General features: G+C 44.5%; 1 long non-coding RNA gene and 1 pseudogene across 1 annotated transcript; one reads left to right on the top strand and one right to left on the bottom strand.

Moving 5' to 3' along the window:
• Window positions 1-1,023: 1,023 nt before the first annotated feature.
• LOC125411184 (multifunctional methyltransferase subunit TRM112-like protein pseudogene) lies at window positions 1,024-1,412 on the bottom strand (annotated as a pseudogene).
• A 7,639-nt stretch (window positions 1,413-9,051) lies between these two features.
• Window positions 9,052-17,484, top strand: LOC146890845 (uncharacterized). Its single transcript, XR_014998357.2, has 2 exons — window positions 9,052-9,246; window positions 17,137-17,484. It is a non-coding gene; the product is annotated as an uncharacterized LOC146890845 (long non-coding RNA).
• Window positions 17,485-18,050: the final 566 nt, after the last annotated feature.

The following is an 18,050-nucleotide window of genomic DNA, read 5'->3' as shown; positions in this document are numbered from 1 at the left end:
TGAGGGAAATGGGAAGGAGGATTTGAAGTAAGGACAGGGAGCTGATGGCCTCTCACACAGACACATGGGAACCCCAGACAACAACATCCTTCACCATCATGCAGAGGGACTCAGTTCCAGATGGAGAAGTGGCCAGTGTTTACATGTTTCTCGAGCATCTAGCATGCACCAGACACTGTGCCAGGTGTCAGAGATACTTCGGAAAGCAGAAGAGATGAGTGTCTGCCTTTGGCGAACTAAAGGCCCAGAGGTGCACTGAAGAAGTAGACTCCAGAGGCCCTGGTCACTTTGGGTAAAATTTAAAAAATGTTCCACCTTGTAAACTTTCATCCCTTAAGATTTCTCATGAGACTGGAGGAGCTCAGAGAACATCTGGAAGCTTCTTTAGCTTTTACTGACACAAAGAGGAAGAGGGCTGGGGAGACGGCTCAGTGGGTGCATGCTAACAGTGCAAGTTCAAGGACCTCCGTTTGCATCCTCAGAAACCACGTAAATCTGGAAGCTGCAACATGTCTGTAAACCCAATCCGCTTATGGTGAGATTGGAACCAGAGGCTGGAGAATCACTGGAAGTTTGTGGGCTTGCCTGGCATGTGCTGAGGGGAATAACAAGAGTCACTGTCTCCAATAAGATAGAACATAAGGTCAGAAACTGAGGCTGTCCTCCAACATCCTCATGTGTGACTTACACTCACATTTGAACATTCACACTCTTACATCTCTCTCTCTCTCTCTCTCTCTCTCTCTCTCTCTCTCTCTCTGTCTCTCTCTGTCTCTCTCTCTGTCTCTGTCTCTGTCTCTCTCTCTCTCTTTCTCTCTCTCTCTCTCTCTCTCTCTCACACACACACACACACACACGAGTATATATCCACTCGCTCATTTTTTTTTTATTTTGAACCTTTAATGAGAAAAAAATATACTATGGAGCTCAAGTCACTGGGGGGAGATCGGGGTCACACACCTATTTAACATACTATACAACTGACACACACGTCACAAAATGCCAGAGTGGTAGCTAGCAAGTTTATGTCTCAGTCTCCTCGTCATTCAGCAGCATACTGGGGATCCCACGGCTGATGGGGAAAAGATGGCCAGATTCTGGGCATTGCAGGGTGCCCGCTAGCACATCAACCTCAAGCAACACGTGGTGCATCTTTCTCAGAAAATCTCGTTTTGTTCATAACCTTCAGTTGGCTCTTTGGGTACTTCAGTCAGGTTTAAGGTATTTGCCGCCTGCACAAGTGCCGCCCACTCCACTTTAGGGGTCATCTGCGCTATGAAGTCGGGGTTGAACTCCACGGGGTTGATGCGGACCTCGGTGACCTGCAGCCACAGCGGGAAGCCAGGCGTGCCCATGCCCCACACATGCGAGCTCAGGAGATCGTGGGTGAGCAGTTTCATGTTGCCACACTGGAGCTCGCCTCGCTCATTCTTTATTTACACAGTATTTAGTGAGGACCATATAGATACCAGTCTTAAAGCTCACCAAACTCACAGCATAGGAGCACCTAGCAGATAGTAAATTCCCATCTGTCGGTGGCTATTTCTGAACACTAAACCACAGAGAGTGGGCAATCTCAGGCATAGCCTTCATCATTTTGCCAAACAAAGCTGGTGTACTTCTGTAAGCTTCTGGTAACTCACCTTGGATCTCCCTCCCTCCATTCCCTCCCCCCCTTCCTTCCTCCCTCCCTTCCTTCCTCCTTCCCTTCATCCCTCCGTCCCTCCGTCCCTCCCTCCCTCCCTCCCTCATCCTTCTCATTTTTCTTTCTCTCCACCCCCCATCTTTTCACCCAAGGAAAGGTGTGTGACCTCTTACACCAGCCGACTTAACAGGAGACAACAAGGCCAGGTAGGCAAAGAGTAGACTTGGGGTGGTTAACACACACACACACACACACACACACTCTCTGTAGCTGCCCCACATTATAAAATGTACATTTTCCAAAGGAGAACGTTTCCTGTGTCAAGATTTTATTGACCACAGTGGGGAGGTGAATGCAGGATGACAGCCACCAGTGTTTCGTCCAAACAGGAATCTGGCACCAATCTCCAATGGAGGCCAGGGCAGGGGGTGGGGGGATGAAAAGAAAACTGCCAAATGCCATGACTATGCTTGACACGTCCAGATTAAGAGGAGGGAGAGAAGCCTAGGCCTTATCAGAGCAAATAGTGTTATCTCCTAGCCTGCATGGGAATGCCCAATATTAACCCATCCGGACCCCAGAAGATATTTCCTCATGGCTGAGGAATTAAATTCCTCTGGCAGCTGAATTTTAAGGACAGGGAAGTGGGTCTAGCCCCACCCTGCCTTGTTAAGGTGGAAAACATGGGGATTACACATTCGGTCTTCAATCCACTGATGTCTGACTTTATCTTCCTCTCAGGCACGTGTGTGGGCCATGTGTGTGCAGGGTAGCGGGTCCCTTGGAGACAGTTGCAGGAGTCTGGAAGCCACCCAACGTGGGTGCTGGGAACTGGCCTCCTGATCTCTGAAAGAGCAACAAGTGCTCTTAGCCGGGGAGCCATCCCTCTAGCTCCAAAGTCAGCAAGGATTGTTGGGCATGCATTTAAACATGGCATAAAAGTACCTTGAGGGCCTAATTTCAATAAATAAACACATTGCATATCCAATGGACATGCTGCATGTTCTTTTTTGAAACGTTTTTGTTTTATGGACAAATAATATAACATTGTATGCTTTCATCCCACACAACACGATGTTTGGAATCATCCATATTGTACAAAGGTGAAATTTAGCAAACTGGCAAATGCACTAACTTGCAGTAATTTTTGCAGGAAGACATATGGTCTATGACATCCAGTGGTGGGTAACTCTTCTTAGAGAGATGTGAACGGATCTACAAATGTCTACTAACCTCAGGTAGGGCAACAATAACAGATCAAGGGCAGGATTCTGCTTCTGGCTAGCTTGGGAACCAATGAGTTTATTGGGTTTATTTATAGGAGCAAGGGTGTGGGGTTGCAGGCACATAGGTGGCCCTAAAACAGTCAAGTCATGAAAAGTCTCATTCCAGCCTCCATAAAATCGGCCTGTATGAGCTAGGTAATTGTGGTGTACTCCTTTAATCCCAGCACTTGGGAGGCAGAGGCAGAGGCAGACAGATATCTGAGTTTGGGGCCAGTCTGGTCTACAGAGCAAGTTCCACGACAGCCAGGATTACACAGAGAAATCCTGTCTTTTTTTTTTTTAAGGCCTTTATGGATGTTGTTGGGCATTTTCTTGATTGGTGATTGGTGTGGAAGGGTCCAGCCCACTGTGGATGGAGTGGCCCAGAACTGGTGGTCCTGGTTTGTATAGGAAAACAGGCTGAGCAGGCCTTGGGAGAGCAAGCCAGGAAGCAGCACTCCTTGGTGGCCTCGGCTTCAGTTCCTGCCCTGGCTCCCAGTGGTGGAGCCATGGCCTGAGGCTTTTAAGCTGAAACCAGCCCTTTCCTCCCCATATTGCTCTTGGTCATGGTGTTTGTCCCAGTAATACAAACCTAAGTTCCTTTCTCAGAAGTTGTTGAGTCTCCGTGGGTCTATACTGCCGTCCTTTTCCAACCTTTTTTGTTTGTTTTCCAGTCTTGAGCCTCCTAGCTTTTCTTCGGGGCTCTCCCCTCTTCCTTCTCAGTGGGTTGCTATTGCATGTGAACTGGCTATCTAAGGGTGTCCCATGAGGGATATATTTTCCAATTCTCGTCTCTGCAATTCAATCCAAATAGTTTCTATTGATCTGTGATTTCTAAAATTGATTGATTGAGAATTTCATATGAGAAGACAATGTGTTTTGATCTAACCCACCCCACTCTCTCTCCTCCAATTCATCCCACCCCTCCCTCTTTTTCTCCAGACTCCATGTGCCTTTTTAAAACCCACCGATTCCACGTAGTGTCACCGCTGTGTGCATGGGTGTGGGGTCGTCCGCCAGATCTTGAGCAGCTTATTAGGGGCCACATCTGAAGAAAGCTGATTTCCCCCTCTCCCAAAAGAAGCCCTCAGTTGTCTATAACTCCTCAGCGAGGGATGGCATGAAGGGGCGCGGTCGATCAATAATTAACCAGACCAACTCAATACAAAAAGATTTAGCTTTTAATAATTAGAAAAAAAGGGGGAAAACTTACACGACCAGAGATCCCACAAACACCAGGTGAGCAGGGAACCAAAAGGAGAGAGAGTGGCAAGGCACTTCGATCATTTATTTGTTTTGTGTGGCCCCAGGGGGACACACCTTAAGCAGAATGTGATTGGCTGAGATTCCCCATCAATGGTAATTCAGGAGTTCCTCCCCTGGCTTGATGTAGTCACAGATGCCTTAAGGTCTCATGTGCAACTTTCTGGTCACACACAGAAACTCTGTTTCATCGCATCCCTCTGCCACCCTGGCTCTTACAATCTTTCTGTTCCCTGTTCCATGGTCATCCCTGGCCCTTTTGGGGAGGACTGTGACATAGATTCCCATTTAGGGCTGAGCCCTCGACAGTCTTTTTATGCCCTGCAGTCGGACAGTTGTGAGTCTCTATCAATCACCATCCACTGCCAAAGGAAGCCTCTTGGATGAGAGTTGTGTTAATTCACAGGCATAAAGATAACTAATTGGAATGCCGTGGAATAGCCTGTCCACTCAGCTGGTTAACATTAGGAAGTTCTCCCCTAGGGAAGATTGGGGGAAATGGCTTGGCACGATCTTGCATCGGCTCTAAAGGGCAGCAGTTCTAGTGAGACACGGTCCCTGTCGTGACCTCTGGAAGGAAGGTGGGGCGTGGCTATGCGGATGCTAGCTAGCATTGAATCTTTAGGTACCCATGCTGAAACTGGAATACCCGAGGAGTTAGAAAGGGCCTGTGGGTGGGCGGAGAGTAGAATACGAGTGGTGTGAAGGAGAAAATGAGAAAAAAGAGGCGGAGAGGAGGGAGACAGGAAGGCAGGATAGAGGAAGGCTATGGAGAGGGACAGCTAACACTGAAAAAGCCACTTGGAAACCTACTACTTTTAACTGATCCTAGCTATGGGCCCTTGGGACAGTTCAAAGTACTAGATATGAGTTCCATCTTTTATAGCAAACCTTAAGTACAGTTTTTTTCCCCCTTCCCAAACCTTTGTGATGTTGCAGCAGTGGGCAGACTCTGCTAGGATGGCTGTTATTGTAGCTTGCAGGATTCATAACTGAGTAATGCTGATGACAATCCACTCCTCCCCGCTACAGGAGTAGGCATGTGCCGTCTGGCACCGTGGAAGTTAGCTGGTAGGAATGAAAATTCCAGATTAGTACCAACTGCATTTCTCCACGTGTTGTGACCCAACTATATAATGTCTTTAACAATAGTGTCAGTCATCAAGTTCTGGGTGTAGCCAAGAGCAATAGCAGTAGTCTATGTTGTTTTGGGGGTCTGTGGGACCCCATCAACTACAAATCAAAGGGAAGTAACACACTTCAGGCACTGGGCTTTTATTTGATAGCCTATGATATCTTGGACCCAAATAGTTACTCCATTTAAACTCTCTCTCTTTCATATATATATATATCCACATATCCATATACATATGGAACTGAGCAGAAATTTCTAGAAATGCATAGCAGAAGCTTCAGTGAAGACAGGCTCCCTCTCCCACCCCTAGTTTCTAAGTTGTTTTTCTGTATGTATATTTATAAATGATTTGATGTGAGAGTATCCACTTTGTAGGACTGGTGGAGTAATTAAAGAAAATTACACAGGTAGAGCTTCATAAATGGTAGTCATTATTTTATTACATTCCTACAGAAATTTCAACAGATACTTAACCATTTGACCTCATGTTTTTCTTGTACACTAAAGCTTGAGACCAGATATCACAAACACCAGGGTAAGGGGCAGGGGGAGACAGCTCAGCAGGTAACCCCCCACTTGCTGCTCAAGTACTAGGTACACAAAGGTGGATGTACAGAGAGAGAATCTATATTCTATAATCCCAGCTCTATTGTGGGGAAATGGAGGCTAAGACAGGGGAATCTAGGAAGCCCATAGGCTGGTCAGCCCGGAGAATTAGCAGAAAACAGAGATCTGCCTCAAACAATTGGGAAGTAAGGACTGACATCCTTTGTCACATGTTGTGGTATGTTCGCTCGCGCACACACACACACACACACACTCACACACTCTCACACACCCACATTCATATACACGTACACACACTCACACACACTCACATACACACATTCATACACACACACACACACACACATACACACATTCACACACACACATCATAAAAACAACAACAGCAAGCTGGCCAAACCTGGCCTGTACCCTGTTTTTATTAATAATTTATCACATAACCTAGCCACTTGTTAATGTATTATTCCAGTGGACACGGTAATGGCTCAGAAACTGTGACAGAGAATATGGGGCCTGAGGTAAGTTTGTAAATGCTGATCTACACGATTATGTTTTAAATATTTTTTTTTACAGTAAACAAGTAGTTTTGTATACAGATATAATCCAGTACCTTGTTTTTTTTTCCCCTAACTCAAAACTGTACACATGAAATAAGATGTCTCCCTATTTGGGATTTTGCAGAATTCTAATACCATGTCACTGCTGAGTCCAGATAGTTTGCAATTGGTCTTTAATTCCCTAGACTTCAAGAGAAGGCCGGCAGAAACCAACCCTGAGATGGGGCCAGTGTCGCTGTGGCCTGTCACCTGTAGTGAGAGGTGTCTTGTGTCAGGGAGGGGACGGCAGATTCAGGTGGCTGGCTGCTGGTGGGTACTCGGCCACCTCCTGGAGGACTTAGCAATGTTGCTGATTCTTTGGCCTTTCATACTTTTCTATTTCATGATAATTTTCTCTTTTCCGCAGCAACTACTATTCATCCCCACCCCCTCTCCAGATGACCTCCCTTCTCAGTACTTTCTTGACCCTAGACTCTCTTTATCCCTTTCCCTGCTCTGCGGTCTGCAGTGTCCCAGCCACGCTCCAATCACCGGGTGTAACCCTCAGGCAGAAGCTCTGTCAAGACCTGTGTTCCAGGGGCCCAGGGAGGACCAGGGGGCCACATAGACAGAAATGCCAGCAATTCTCCATGGCCTTTAAAATTCAGAGTGGAGAAACAGGAGAGGCTGGGAAATGTTTGCAACTCCCCAGGGTACTTGGGGAAGCAGTTGGGGACTAGCCCACCTTGATCCCCTTTTGAAGCAGCCCAAACCTCTAGATCATCATTCATTTTCTCTGAGCCTCAGTTTGTATTTGTAAACGAAGAAAGTAATTCTTTTAAAAATGATATGGCTTTGTGTGTGCACATGTGGAGGTCAGAGGGCAACCTCAGATGTCATTCCTCAGGAGCTGTCTACTGATTTTTGTTTGTTTGTCTTGGTGAAATGGATTTATCTATCTATCTATCTATCTATCTATCTATCTATCTATCTATCTATCTATCTATCTATCTATTTTGAGACAAGGTTTCTCTGTGTAACCCTGAATGTCCTAGAACTAGTTCTGTAGACCAGGCTCACCTTAAATTCAGAGATCCACCACCCAAGGTCACCCAGCTGCTGGAATGGAAGGCGTGCACCACCACACCCAACTCAGTGACATAAATTTATTAATGGAATACTATTTAGCGTTAAAAAGGAAAAACAGCTTTATAGCTACAGCAGAATGGATGAATCCAAAAAAGATTATGTTTTGCCAAAGACAGGGGTCAAGAGAATGGATCCAATATAATTACGTTTATGCAGAATTCTAGAACAGGCAAAATTAATTTCTGATGATATTAATATAATGATTACAGAGCTAAAGGTATTTGTGAGTCACCTAACATGGGTGTTGGGGACTGCACTTAGGTCCTCTGGTGATGGAGGAGGGTTATCTGTCTATTGTGTTATTTTCATTGGTCAATAAAGAGACTGCCTTGGCCCTTTGATAGGACAGAAAATTAGGTAGGCGGAGAAAACAGGACAGAGTGCTGGGAAGAGGGCTATGAGGCAGACGCCATGGAGCCAGCCACCAGGTCAGACATGCTGAATCTTTTCCGGTAAGCCACCACCTCGTGGTGCTACACAGATTATTAGAAATGGGTTAATATCAAGATGTGAGAGTTAGCCAGTAACTAACTATCTAGAGATAATGGGCCAGGCAGTATTTAAATGAATACAATTTATGTGTTATTATTTCTGGGGCTAAGCTAGCCGTGCGGGAGCTGGGCAGGATGAAAAGCAGGCCTGCCCGCAGCCCCTCGCTACACTCTGGAAGAGCAGCTGGCATGCACTCTGAACTGCTGAGCTGCCTCCTGGCTTAAGTTTGTACTCTCTGTGGCAGCCCCTGTGCACACTCCTTCTACCCCTGGTCTTCCCGAGACTTCCATTTAATTCCCTATCTTTTCTAGACCCAAGGAAACAAAGGAATGTTCTGAACTCACTTCCCATACCTTTCTTTCTCAAAGTGAGGGTGCCCGGACCGGTACAACTCAGAAGCTTCCAGTTCTAACGCCACTTCACACACCTCAAATCCTCCCTCAGAGTCCAGCTCCGCACAAGAAATGAGACCTAAATTAGGGATGTGGTGGTGCATGGTTGCAATCCCAGCTCCCAGAGGCACTGCTGCAGGATTGAGCCTCTCATGGGCTACAGAGCGATGGGAGGCCAGCCTGGAATGCATGTTGAAACCCTGACTGAACACAAGAAGACTAATTATACGTAAACACGGGAGCCTGTGGAAAGATAGCAGGGTCAAGGGAAAGGAAACTGGAAGGAATTTTGTGTTTTTCTTGTGTTTATTCTCTTTCTAAAAGTTTGAGCAACATAGGGATGTATAAGTGAGCCCGGCAGAACCTCATGGAACTTTACCTCAGAGAGGCAACCATGGGGGACTGTTGAGCTACTGTTTGTCTAGATGGGGTTTTGATTTTAAATGCGGCTAAATTCTTAGGTTGATAATAATGGAGCCTAATAGAGAAGATCTGGTCTCTCCAGAGTCAGCCACAACCTTTACTAAATGCTGTTTCTCTCTCTCTCTCTCTCTCTCTCTCTCTCTCTCTCTCTCTCTCTTTCTCTCTCATTTTTTAAAAGATATTTATTATGTATACAGTGTTGCCTGCATGCATGCCTGCAGGCCAGAAGAGAGCACCAGATATCAATACCAATCATTGTGAGCCACCATGTGTGCTGGGAATTGAACTCAGAACCTCTAGAAGAGCACACACAGGTGAGAAGACCAGAAAAGGGACCAGTTTGAGGCAGAACCCAGTTCAGGAATGCTCTCTCTTAGTGGTGAGTCACTCTGATGTTATTCTGTATAGTTTTGTAGTAGATCTTTAATTTTTATTTATGTGCATTTCTGTTTGAGTGTGTGCCATGTGTATGTGAGTTCTCATAGAAACCAGAAGGGGGTGCTGCATCTTTCTGGAGCTGGAGTTATAGCCCTTGTGAACAGTGTGAGTGAATGTTGGGGACTGAGCTCAGGTCCTCTGGAAGAGCAGCAAGTGCTCTGAACTGCTGAGTCATCTCTCCAGCCCAATATTGTATTGGATTTTGTCTACAGGTGTGAATGGAACTGAAACAATGATGTGAGGATGTGAGCGGAGAATTCAAGACAGCGTTTTTCCTCTTAAGTTATCTTGGAAAAAAAGGGGAGGGGTGAGTTTCAAGACATGAATTTAATATAGCAGAGTCACGGAAGAATGAATAGGTAAAGCCCAGAACTGGCAGTGCTTGGTTCTTTTCCATGGGACACACAACTCACCCTTGCCTCTCTGCAGAGTCTCTGTTCTGTAACTACACAGCCTCTATTCTGTAACTGCACAGCCACTATTCTCTAACTGCATAGCCACTGTTCTGTAACTACACAGCCGCTATTCTGTAACTGCACAGTTGCTATCCTGTAACTGCACAGTCGTTATTCTGTAATCGCAGTCACTGTTCTGTAACCACACAGCCTCTATTCTGTAACTGCACAGCCACTATTCTCTAACTGCACAGCCACTGTTCTGTAACTGCACAGCCACTATTCTCTAACTGCACAGCCTCTATTCTGTAACTGCACAGCCGCTACTCTGTAACTTTACAGTTGCTGTTCTGTAACTGCACAGCCGCTACTCTGTAACTTTACAGTTGCTGTTCTGTAACTGCACAGCCGCTGTTCTGTAACTGTACAGCCACTATTCTGTAACTGCACAGTCACTATTCTGTAACTGCACAACCGCTATTCTGTAACTTCACAGCCGCTATTCTGTAATGTACTTGTGAGTAATGCATTGAACCAAGAGCTGGACATAGCTCCAGATGTTAATGCTCTTGTATGTTGGTTTGTCCAGCTCAGTCTGTCAGCATCTCAGTGTCTAGCTCCCAGGATGTAGAAATCTGACCCAGATTGTCCCCTGCCCCTGGGATTGACAGAAATAGACATCCTTAGGAATAGATCTGGCAGCACAGCTGTGTTAGGGTTTGTACCCTCTCTTAATCCTTTTGGGGATCTTTTATTTTGACTTAATTCAATTCAACAAGTATTCAAATCTTTTCAGCTCATAACTTTTCTATATCTTGTGTGTGTGTGTGTGTGTGTGTGTGTGTGTGTGTGTGTGTGTGTGTGTGTATGTGTAGGAGGAGGGTTCACTTGTTTGTCCCTGCTGCCTGGCTAGCTTAGCCCTGAAATAACCATACAGAAATTAAAATAATTAAATTAAATTAAATTAAATTAAATTACTGCTTGGCTTATTAGTTTTAGCTTCTTACTGGCTAACTCTTATATTAATTTAATCCATTTCTGTAATCTGTATATCACCACATGGCAGTGGCTTACCAGCAAAGATTTGGCACGTCTGCCTCTGGCCATAGATCCATGGTGTCTCTCTGACTCCACCTTTCCTCTTCCCAGCATACTTTCCTCTTCCCAGCATAGCTTTCCCCGCCATAGGCTCTGTTCTTCCCTGCCATAGGCTCAAAGTAGTTCTTTATTAACCAATGAAAGAAACCCATAGGCGGAAGGACCTCCTATACCATGTGTGTGTGTGTGTGTGTGTGTGTGTGTGTGTGTGTGTGTGTGATATGTATGATGTGTATGTAGGTAAGTCAAAAGGTCGTCATATTCTCCTGGAGTTGGAGTTACAGGTGGTTGTGAGTCACCCATCATAGTGGGAACGGAACTTGAGTTCTTTAGAAGAGCAGCTCACGTTCTTAACTGCTGAACCATCTTAGTCCCAAAGACGCCCCCTTTACACAATGCAGTGTATCTTATATCTAGCTATACTTTGCCATCATTGAGTAAGATTTCTTTATTCCTTCTCTTGCCCTTGCCAAAATCTATTCATAACTTGATTTAAAGCGGAGGCAATGTGGCTTGTATTATTGAGAAGGTATTGGTTACTTTCTTTGGAAGATATAATTAAGGTCTCTCCAATATGGGACTAGGTTAGCAGATGGGGAACCCCAACACCCTTTCCTACCACCATCTAAATCATGTGCCCAAACAAAATACAACCTATATCCCTCTTAGATTTATGAGATGAAATCCATTAAAGGTTCCATGGTGGTCTCAGGCTGGAGAGCTCTAAGAGGCAAATATTTATTTCCCAGAATAGCAATGATCAGTGCTGACCCGGCAGGAAGTGAATACCAGAGCACATGTGGGCACAAAACACAGCTTCATGTGCAACCGAATCCCAGGCAGTTGCTTCCTCTAATCCCACCCAGGATTTGATTTGTAAAGACTGCTTCCTTTGGAGCCCACGTCCTTCCTACTTGGTTTCAGCCCAAAGGTGAACATTTTTGGGAGAAGGTTAAATCTTTTCAGATGTTTCGGAGGTTCACAAAGAGGAAACGCTAAACCGTCCTCTGGCGTGTGTTCCTTCCAGCTTCATGCTACTCCAATGGGTTTGAGCATTCCTTGCTTTATTCAGTTTTGAGAGTCTCAGGATTTGCTCAGAAACTGGTGTGTGGTAAAAAAAATTCTTGTCAAATGCATTCTTGTCAAATAAATTCTGAAAATAGCTGCGTTGGAACTCGCTTAGAAAAAGTCAACCTTTCAAACCACGTGGAAGATATTCTAAGGTAAAAGTGTTTATACAGAAACTCATCAACAGGGAAACTAGTTGGTTGCCTTCAAAACTGAGCCTATGTTAGTTCAGCTTTGATATTTGGTGGCTGTGTGTCCTTAGTTAAAAGACTTACCCTCTCTGAGTCTCAGATTTCACTTATCAGGAGTCATGATAAAAGAATATACTTTCAGCTGGGCAGTGGCCTTTAGTCCTAGCACTTGGGAGGCAGTATTGGATCTCTGTGAGTTGGAGGCTAGCCTGGTTTACAGAGCGAGTTCCAGGACAGACTCCAAAGCTACAGAGAAACCCTGTCTCGAAAAAAAAAAAATCTACTTTAGAAAATTGTTGGTGAAGTCAGGGGTCATTGTCTTTGGTTCCATCACCTAAAATCTCAGCATTTGGGAGGCCAAGGCAAAAGGCATGTAAATTTGAGGTTGACCTGCCTGCATAGGGAAACCCTGTCTTGAGAAGAATATAAGAAGGTTGTTAGCATTAAATGAAATAGTGGACTAAAAGCATCCAGAAGCACAAGTGGACATTATAATATTTCCACAAATATTTTCTGTGATTTATACTTCAGTTGCCTTAAGAGAAATAAAAATATTATCTAAGAAATAAACATTGCCATTTTAGTGACCACTCAGTTTTCAAAAAACATCCTTTTAGCTGAACGTGTTTTCTATTCTCTTAGTTCAGTGACTCCAGCCTCCTTCTGTTGTAGGTGAAGGCTCTCCATGGCACAGATGGAGGGAGCCATTTGGAAAGGGGACAGTTTGGGAGTATGAGTATCAAATATGCATAGTAAAAATTCCACAGCGCTTGATGGTCTGCAGACATTCGATCTACCCTGGAAGAACATCACGTAGATAGAAGTCGCTGGCTCCCAGCGGACCTTTGTGCTCAGCATTGCTTCGCTACCCTGGCACTTTGCCTTGTCTAAGATCGTGAATATTCCTGGTGCCATCAATTTTAATGACTTTATACATTTCTTTTAAAAAGTATTTAAAAATTTAAATTTTTTATTTCTCTCTCTCTCTCTCTCTCTCTCTCTCTCTCTCTCTCTCTCTCTCTCTCTGTGTGTGTGCAGGTACACAGTGCACATGTATGTAATGCCAAAGGAGGTCAGAAGAGGGCAAGAGATCCCCAGAGCTGGCATTACTAGCATTATGAACTGCTTAATGTAGGTGCTGGAAACCAAACTCCTCTCTGCAAGAGTAGTTTGTGAACCTCTGAGCTGTGTCCCCAATCTTATGCTTGTCTTTAATCTTATACTAATGTATTCCTGAATTTATGTATGTATGTATGTATATACATACACACACACAAATTTAAATTTTTAAATACTTTTAAAAAAGAAATGTATAAAGTCATTAAAATTGATGCTTTTTCGAGATGGGGTTTCTCTTTGTAGCACTGTCTTGGAACTTGCTCTTTAGACCAAAGTGTCCTTGAACTCAGATCAGACTGCCTCTGCCTCTCAAGTGCTGGGATTAAAGGCCTGTTCCACCATGACTGACTCACAGAATATTTTAAATATGCTTATTACAGACACTTAATACTTTAAGCTGAAGTATTTATTTCTTTTTGTTTGTAGCCTGTCCATATTTCCCCAGCCTCCAAACCTCTGCTCCCAATAAACAGGATGCCCTGTGAATTAGAGAAACTGACACCTTCATTTAGTTCTTGAACATTTTATTTATTTATTCTGTGGTGGTTTGAAAAAAAAAAAAGGCCCCGAAAGGGAGGAACACAAATGGGAAGTATGGTCTTGTTGGAGTAGGTGTGGTCTTATTGGAGGAAGTGTGTCATTGTGAAGGTGAGCTTTGAGGTCTGATACATGATCAAGACATGCCATATAAGAGTTGTCATGGTCATGATGTCTCTTCATAGCAGTATAAACCCTAAAAAGGCATTTGCTGTGCAACAGATTAAATCTTAGGCTCTGTGCACACTCTCCCCTCACTCTGAGGGCTCTGTGCACACTCTCCCTTACTCTAAGGGCTCTGTGCACACTCTCCCTTACTCTGAGGGCTCTGTGCACACTATCTCCTCACTCTAAGGGCTCTGTGCACACTCCCCCTCACTCTAAGGGCTCTGTGCACACTATCTCCTCACTCTAAGGGCTCTGTTCACACTCTCCCTCACTCTAAGGACTCTGTGCACACTCTCCCTTACTCTAAGGGCTCTGTGCACACTCTCCCTTACTCTGAGGGCTCTGTGCACACTCTCCCTTACTCTGAGGGCTCTGTGCACACTATCTCCTCACTCTAAGGGCTCTGTGCACACTCCCCCTCACTCTAAGGGCTCTGTGCACACTATCTCCTCACTCTAAGGGCTCTGTTCACACTCTCCCTCACTCTAAGGACTCTGTGCACACTTCCCCTCACTCTAAGGACTCTGTGCACACTCCCCCCTCACTCTAAGGGCTCTGTGCACACTCTCCCTACTTTTTGGGACGTCTAAGTTTCCATGTGCCAGCTCATCTTGACGTACAAACACATGAGTAAGAATGTCTATTTTATGGTAAAAAGTCAAACAGAAAATTTCAAAGACAGAAAATGCCCCAAATTTTATAATCTTAAATTTGGTGGTGAGTGACATTGTGAATCTTTAGAAATGAAAGATGAACTCAAGTCTCCTAAATATAATAAGAAACTTATGACAGACAACCCAAGGTATCTATTTTCTCTTAGCACAAATAGTATGTGTTTACTAGCTGGAAATGGCTGTGATTATGTGGTATACAGTAAAGGGCCAAAGACAGGGGAATGAGTGGACCAGACCAGAAGGCATGCATTGGGCAAACAGCTTCCAGACAACAAATGCCATTGGTTTTAAGAAAGCATTTTTTCCTCTCCAGTTTTAGTATCTTTATGGATAACCTTTAGTTTTATAATCTTCATATTTTAAATAATTTAAATATAAGGATTCATGTTACATATTTGCTTCTAGGCAGTCACATGTTTAATAATTGAGTCATCTTTGGGGTATAGTATCAGGATGTTCAGGATGTGAAGGCTATCATGAATGTAACTTGTGAATAGCGTGTAGGCTCCTTCTGCCATTCTCAATGAAGGGTGACAGGGGTATGTTGCATTTAGAAGCTGTTTTTCATTTATCAGCCACATGAAAACTTTAATGCTTTTTAGTGGGAAGGTAAAAAATAATTATAACTTTGAAAAAATGTCTTTCTACTCATGTAGGATTCAATATGAATATATCAAAATTTATATTTAGTTCACACTCATTTAAAAGAAAGTATAAAATATAGATAAGCAAAGTACTGTTTTAATATCTATAATTATACCTAGAGACAATCATTTAAGCTCAATATATAGACATCCAGTCTCTTAAACTATATCACAAGGTCACAGTCAAGATTTGGATTTTAAATTTTTGTCTGTCCATCTGTCTGTCTCTCTGTCTCTCTGTCTCTCTCTGTCTCTCTCTGTCTCTCTCTCTCTCTCTCTGTGTGTGTGTGTGTGTGTATGGAAGCCAGAAGAGGACATGGAATTTATCCTAAAACTAGAGCTACAGGTGGTTGTGAACTGATATGGGGGTTCTGGGAATGGAACTTGAGTCTTCTGAAAAAAAAAAAAACCAGTAAGAGTTCTTAAGCACTGAGCCATCTCTCAACCCCACCATCAAGATTTAAAAGTATAGGTTGAGTAGTGGTGGTACACACCTTTAATCCCAGGACTCGAGAGGCAGAGCGAGACAGGGACAGGTGGATCTCTGTGAGTTCAAGGCCAGCCTGGTTTACAAGAGTTAGTTCCAGGACAGGCTCCAAAGCTACAGAGAAACCCTGTCTCAAAACAAACAAACAAACAAACAAAAACAAAACAAATAAAAAAAGCCCAGCGGTGGGGAGATGATTGAGTCAGTAAACTAAGTACACTGTAAGCATGAGGGCCAGAGTGTAGATCCCCAGCACCCACTTAAAAAGCCAGGAGTGGTGGCTGCTCTACAGCTCCTGCACTGGGGAACAGGAATGGAGACTGAAGGATCGCTGGGGCTCACTGTCCAGCCGGCCTAGCTAATTGGTAAGCTCCAGGTTCAGCGCTCTCTCTCTCTCTCTCTCTCTCTCTCTCTCTCTCTCTCTCTCTTCTTTGAGATGGGGTTTCTCTGTGTAGCCCTGGTCATCCTGGAACTCACTCTGTAGACCAAGTTGGCCTCGAACTCAGAGATTCACCTGTCTCTGCCTCCCAAATGCTGGGATTAAAGGCTTGTACTGCTTACTTTCAACATTTGCTTTTAGCTGTAAGCTTCTTACTTTGATATATGGCCATAGCTGTTGAGTAGAGGATCATTATTTCTGCTTGAAGTGCTCTCTGACGATTCAAATTCTCTCTCTCTCTCTCTCTCTCTCTCTCTCTCTCTCTCTCTCCTTCCCTTCCTGCCTTTTTTCTTCCCTCCCCTTGGACAAACTGATCCTTGAGTCTAATGAAGAGAATGTACAAAATACATTGTGCCACTTTTCTTTTAAAGATGTATTTATTTTACCTGTATGTACAGGAGTTTGCCCTCATGTATGTATGTGTGTCTGTACGGGGATTTGCCCTCATGTGTGTATGTGTGCCATGTATGTGCAGTGCCCTGAGGGGCCAGAAGGGGGCACTGGATCTACTGGAACTGATTCCATGTGGGTGCTCATAATGGAAGCCAGGTCCTCTGCAAGCGTTCCAAACCCCTGAGTCATCTCTGCAGCCCCACACTGTGGTACAATGAGTAGTTCATAATGATAAAGAGGCATGGCACTTTATCATGCTCGTTGTTGAACTAATCAATTATTTTTCCAAGTGAGTAATTCCCTCAAATCATGACAATTTTGTATTATGGGCAACCCCCAAATATCATATCACATAGTTTACATCAACATGTTTCCAAGTGTTGTAGATGGAATTTAGTCTCCCCAAATGAAACTTGCCCCAACTTACATGATTAGAGAGAGTGTGTTTAAACACTACATCTCCTGGTGTCCAGTTAAGGGCTATTGATACACATGGCCATAGCTTGCTGCCCATTCTGGGGTCCCTCATTTGGATTCTCCCTCATCTCAGCTGGACAAAGATCCTGAAGGGACAGGCTGAGACATTGTGACCAGGATGTTTGTCTCTCTTTCTCGTAGGCTCACCTCCACTAAGAAGTCAGCACCTCGTGTTTCTCGGGAGCCATCTGCCTTCTGGTCTTTTAACCACAGCGGTGGATTCAACTGGGCAAGCAAGATTTACATCGAGAGCCAACCGTGTTGGCTGCTGGGACTGTGTGTGGAGAAGCATTTCCTGAACCAGAGTGGAAAAGGACTGCGATCAGCTATCATGGCAGCCATGAGAGAGCCTGGGGGTGTGGTGGAGTGAGGACCATGGACTTGGCCATTGGGGTTTCTGACTTTAAGGATCTTCTCTTTCAGCTATGACCCATACTTCCCACGCATGGTGCCCAGGAAGGCTCCCTTTCAAAATTCCGTTGGCTCCAATTCTTGGAAGTGATTTCTCCTCATTTGATGTGAGGTTTAGCACGTAAGTGGCAGCGGTGGCTTTCACCTTATAACCCGGCGTGGCCTCAGAAGCTGAGCCAGCCCTGCGGGCTGAATGCTTTTCTGGCATTGTACTCTTTGATTCTGGCTAAACCTAAAAGTCACATTGCCAGCAGACTGTCAGTCCCTTAAAAACCACTATTGAGGAAGGTACAACTTACACATACTTACTGTTGTCTTTTGCCAAAACATTCCGTTTTCTCAAGCTCCAGGGAGTCATGAGAACAGATTTACATGTGGGTGTTAGTCCAGGAATAAAGAGATGGCAGGTAAGGTCAGCACTGTAGATCAAAAGCACAATTAACATGTGCTTTGAAACCCTGACAACAGAGGAAGCTGCGAGTCTGGGACCAGAACACCTCTTTGGGTGGCGGCTTCAACACAGCATCACTAGTGTCTCTTTTTGTTATTTTTGCTTCTGGCAAAGTCTCCTCTCAGGAAATGTTCAAATTCACATCCCCGTGGAGTTCACTTCCATCTTCAGTGTCCGTGCCTGGCCACACTCA

Source organism: Myodes glareolus, chromosome 18 (genome assembly GCF_982192425.1).
Source record: "Myodes glareolus chromosome 18, mMyoGla1.1, whole genome shotgun sequence".
In the NCBI taxonomy this organism is placed as follows: Eukaryota; Metazoa; Chordata; class Mammalia; order Rodentia; family Cricetidae; genus Myodes; species Myodes glareolus.
This window is presented reverse-complemented; position numbering and strand designations above follow the sequence as displayed.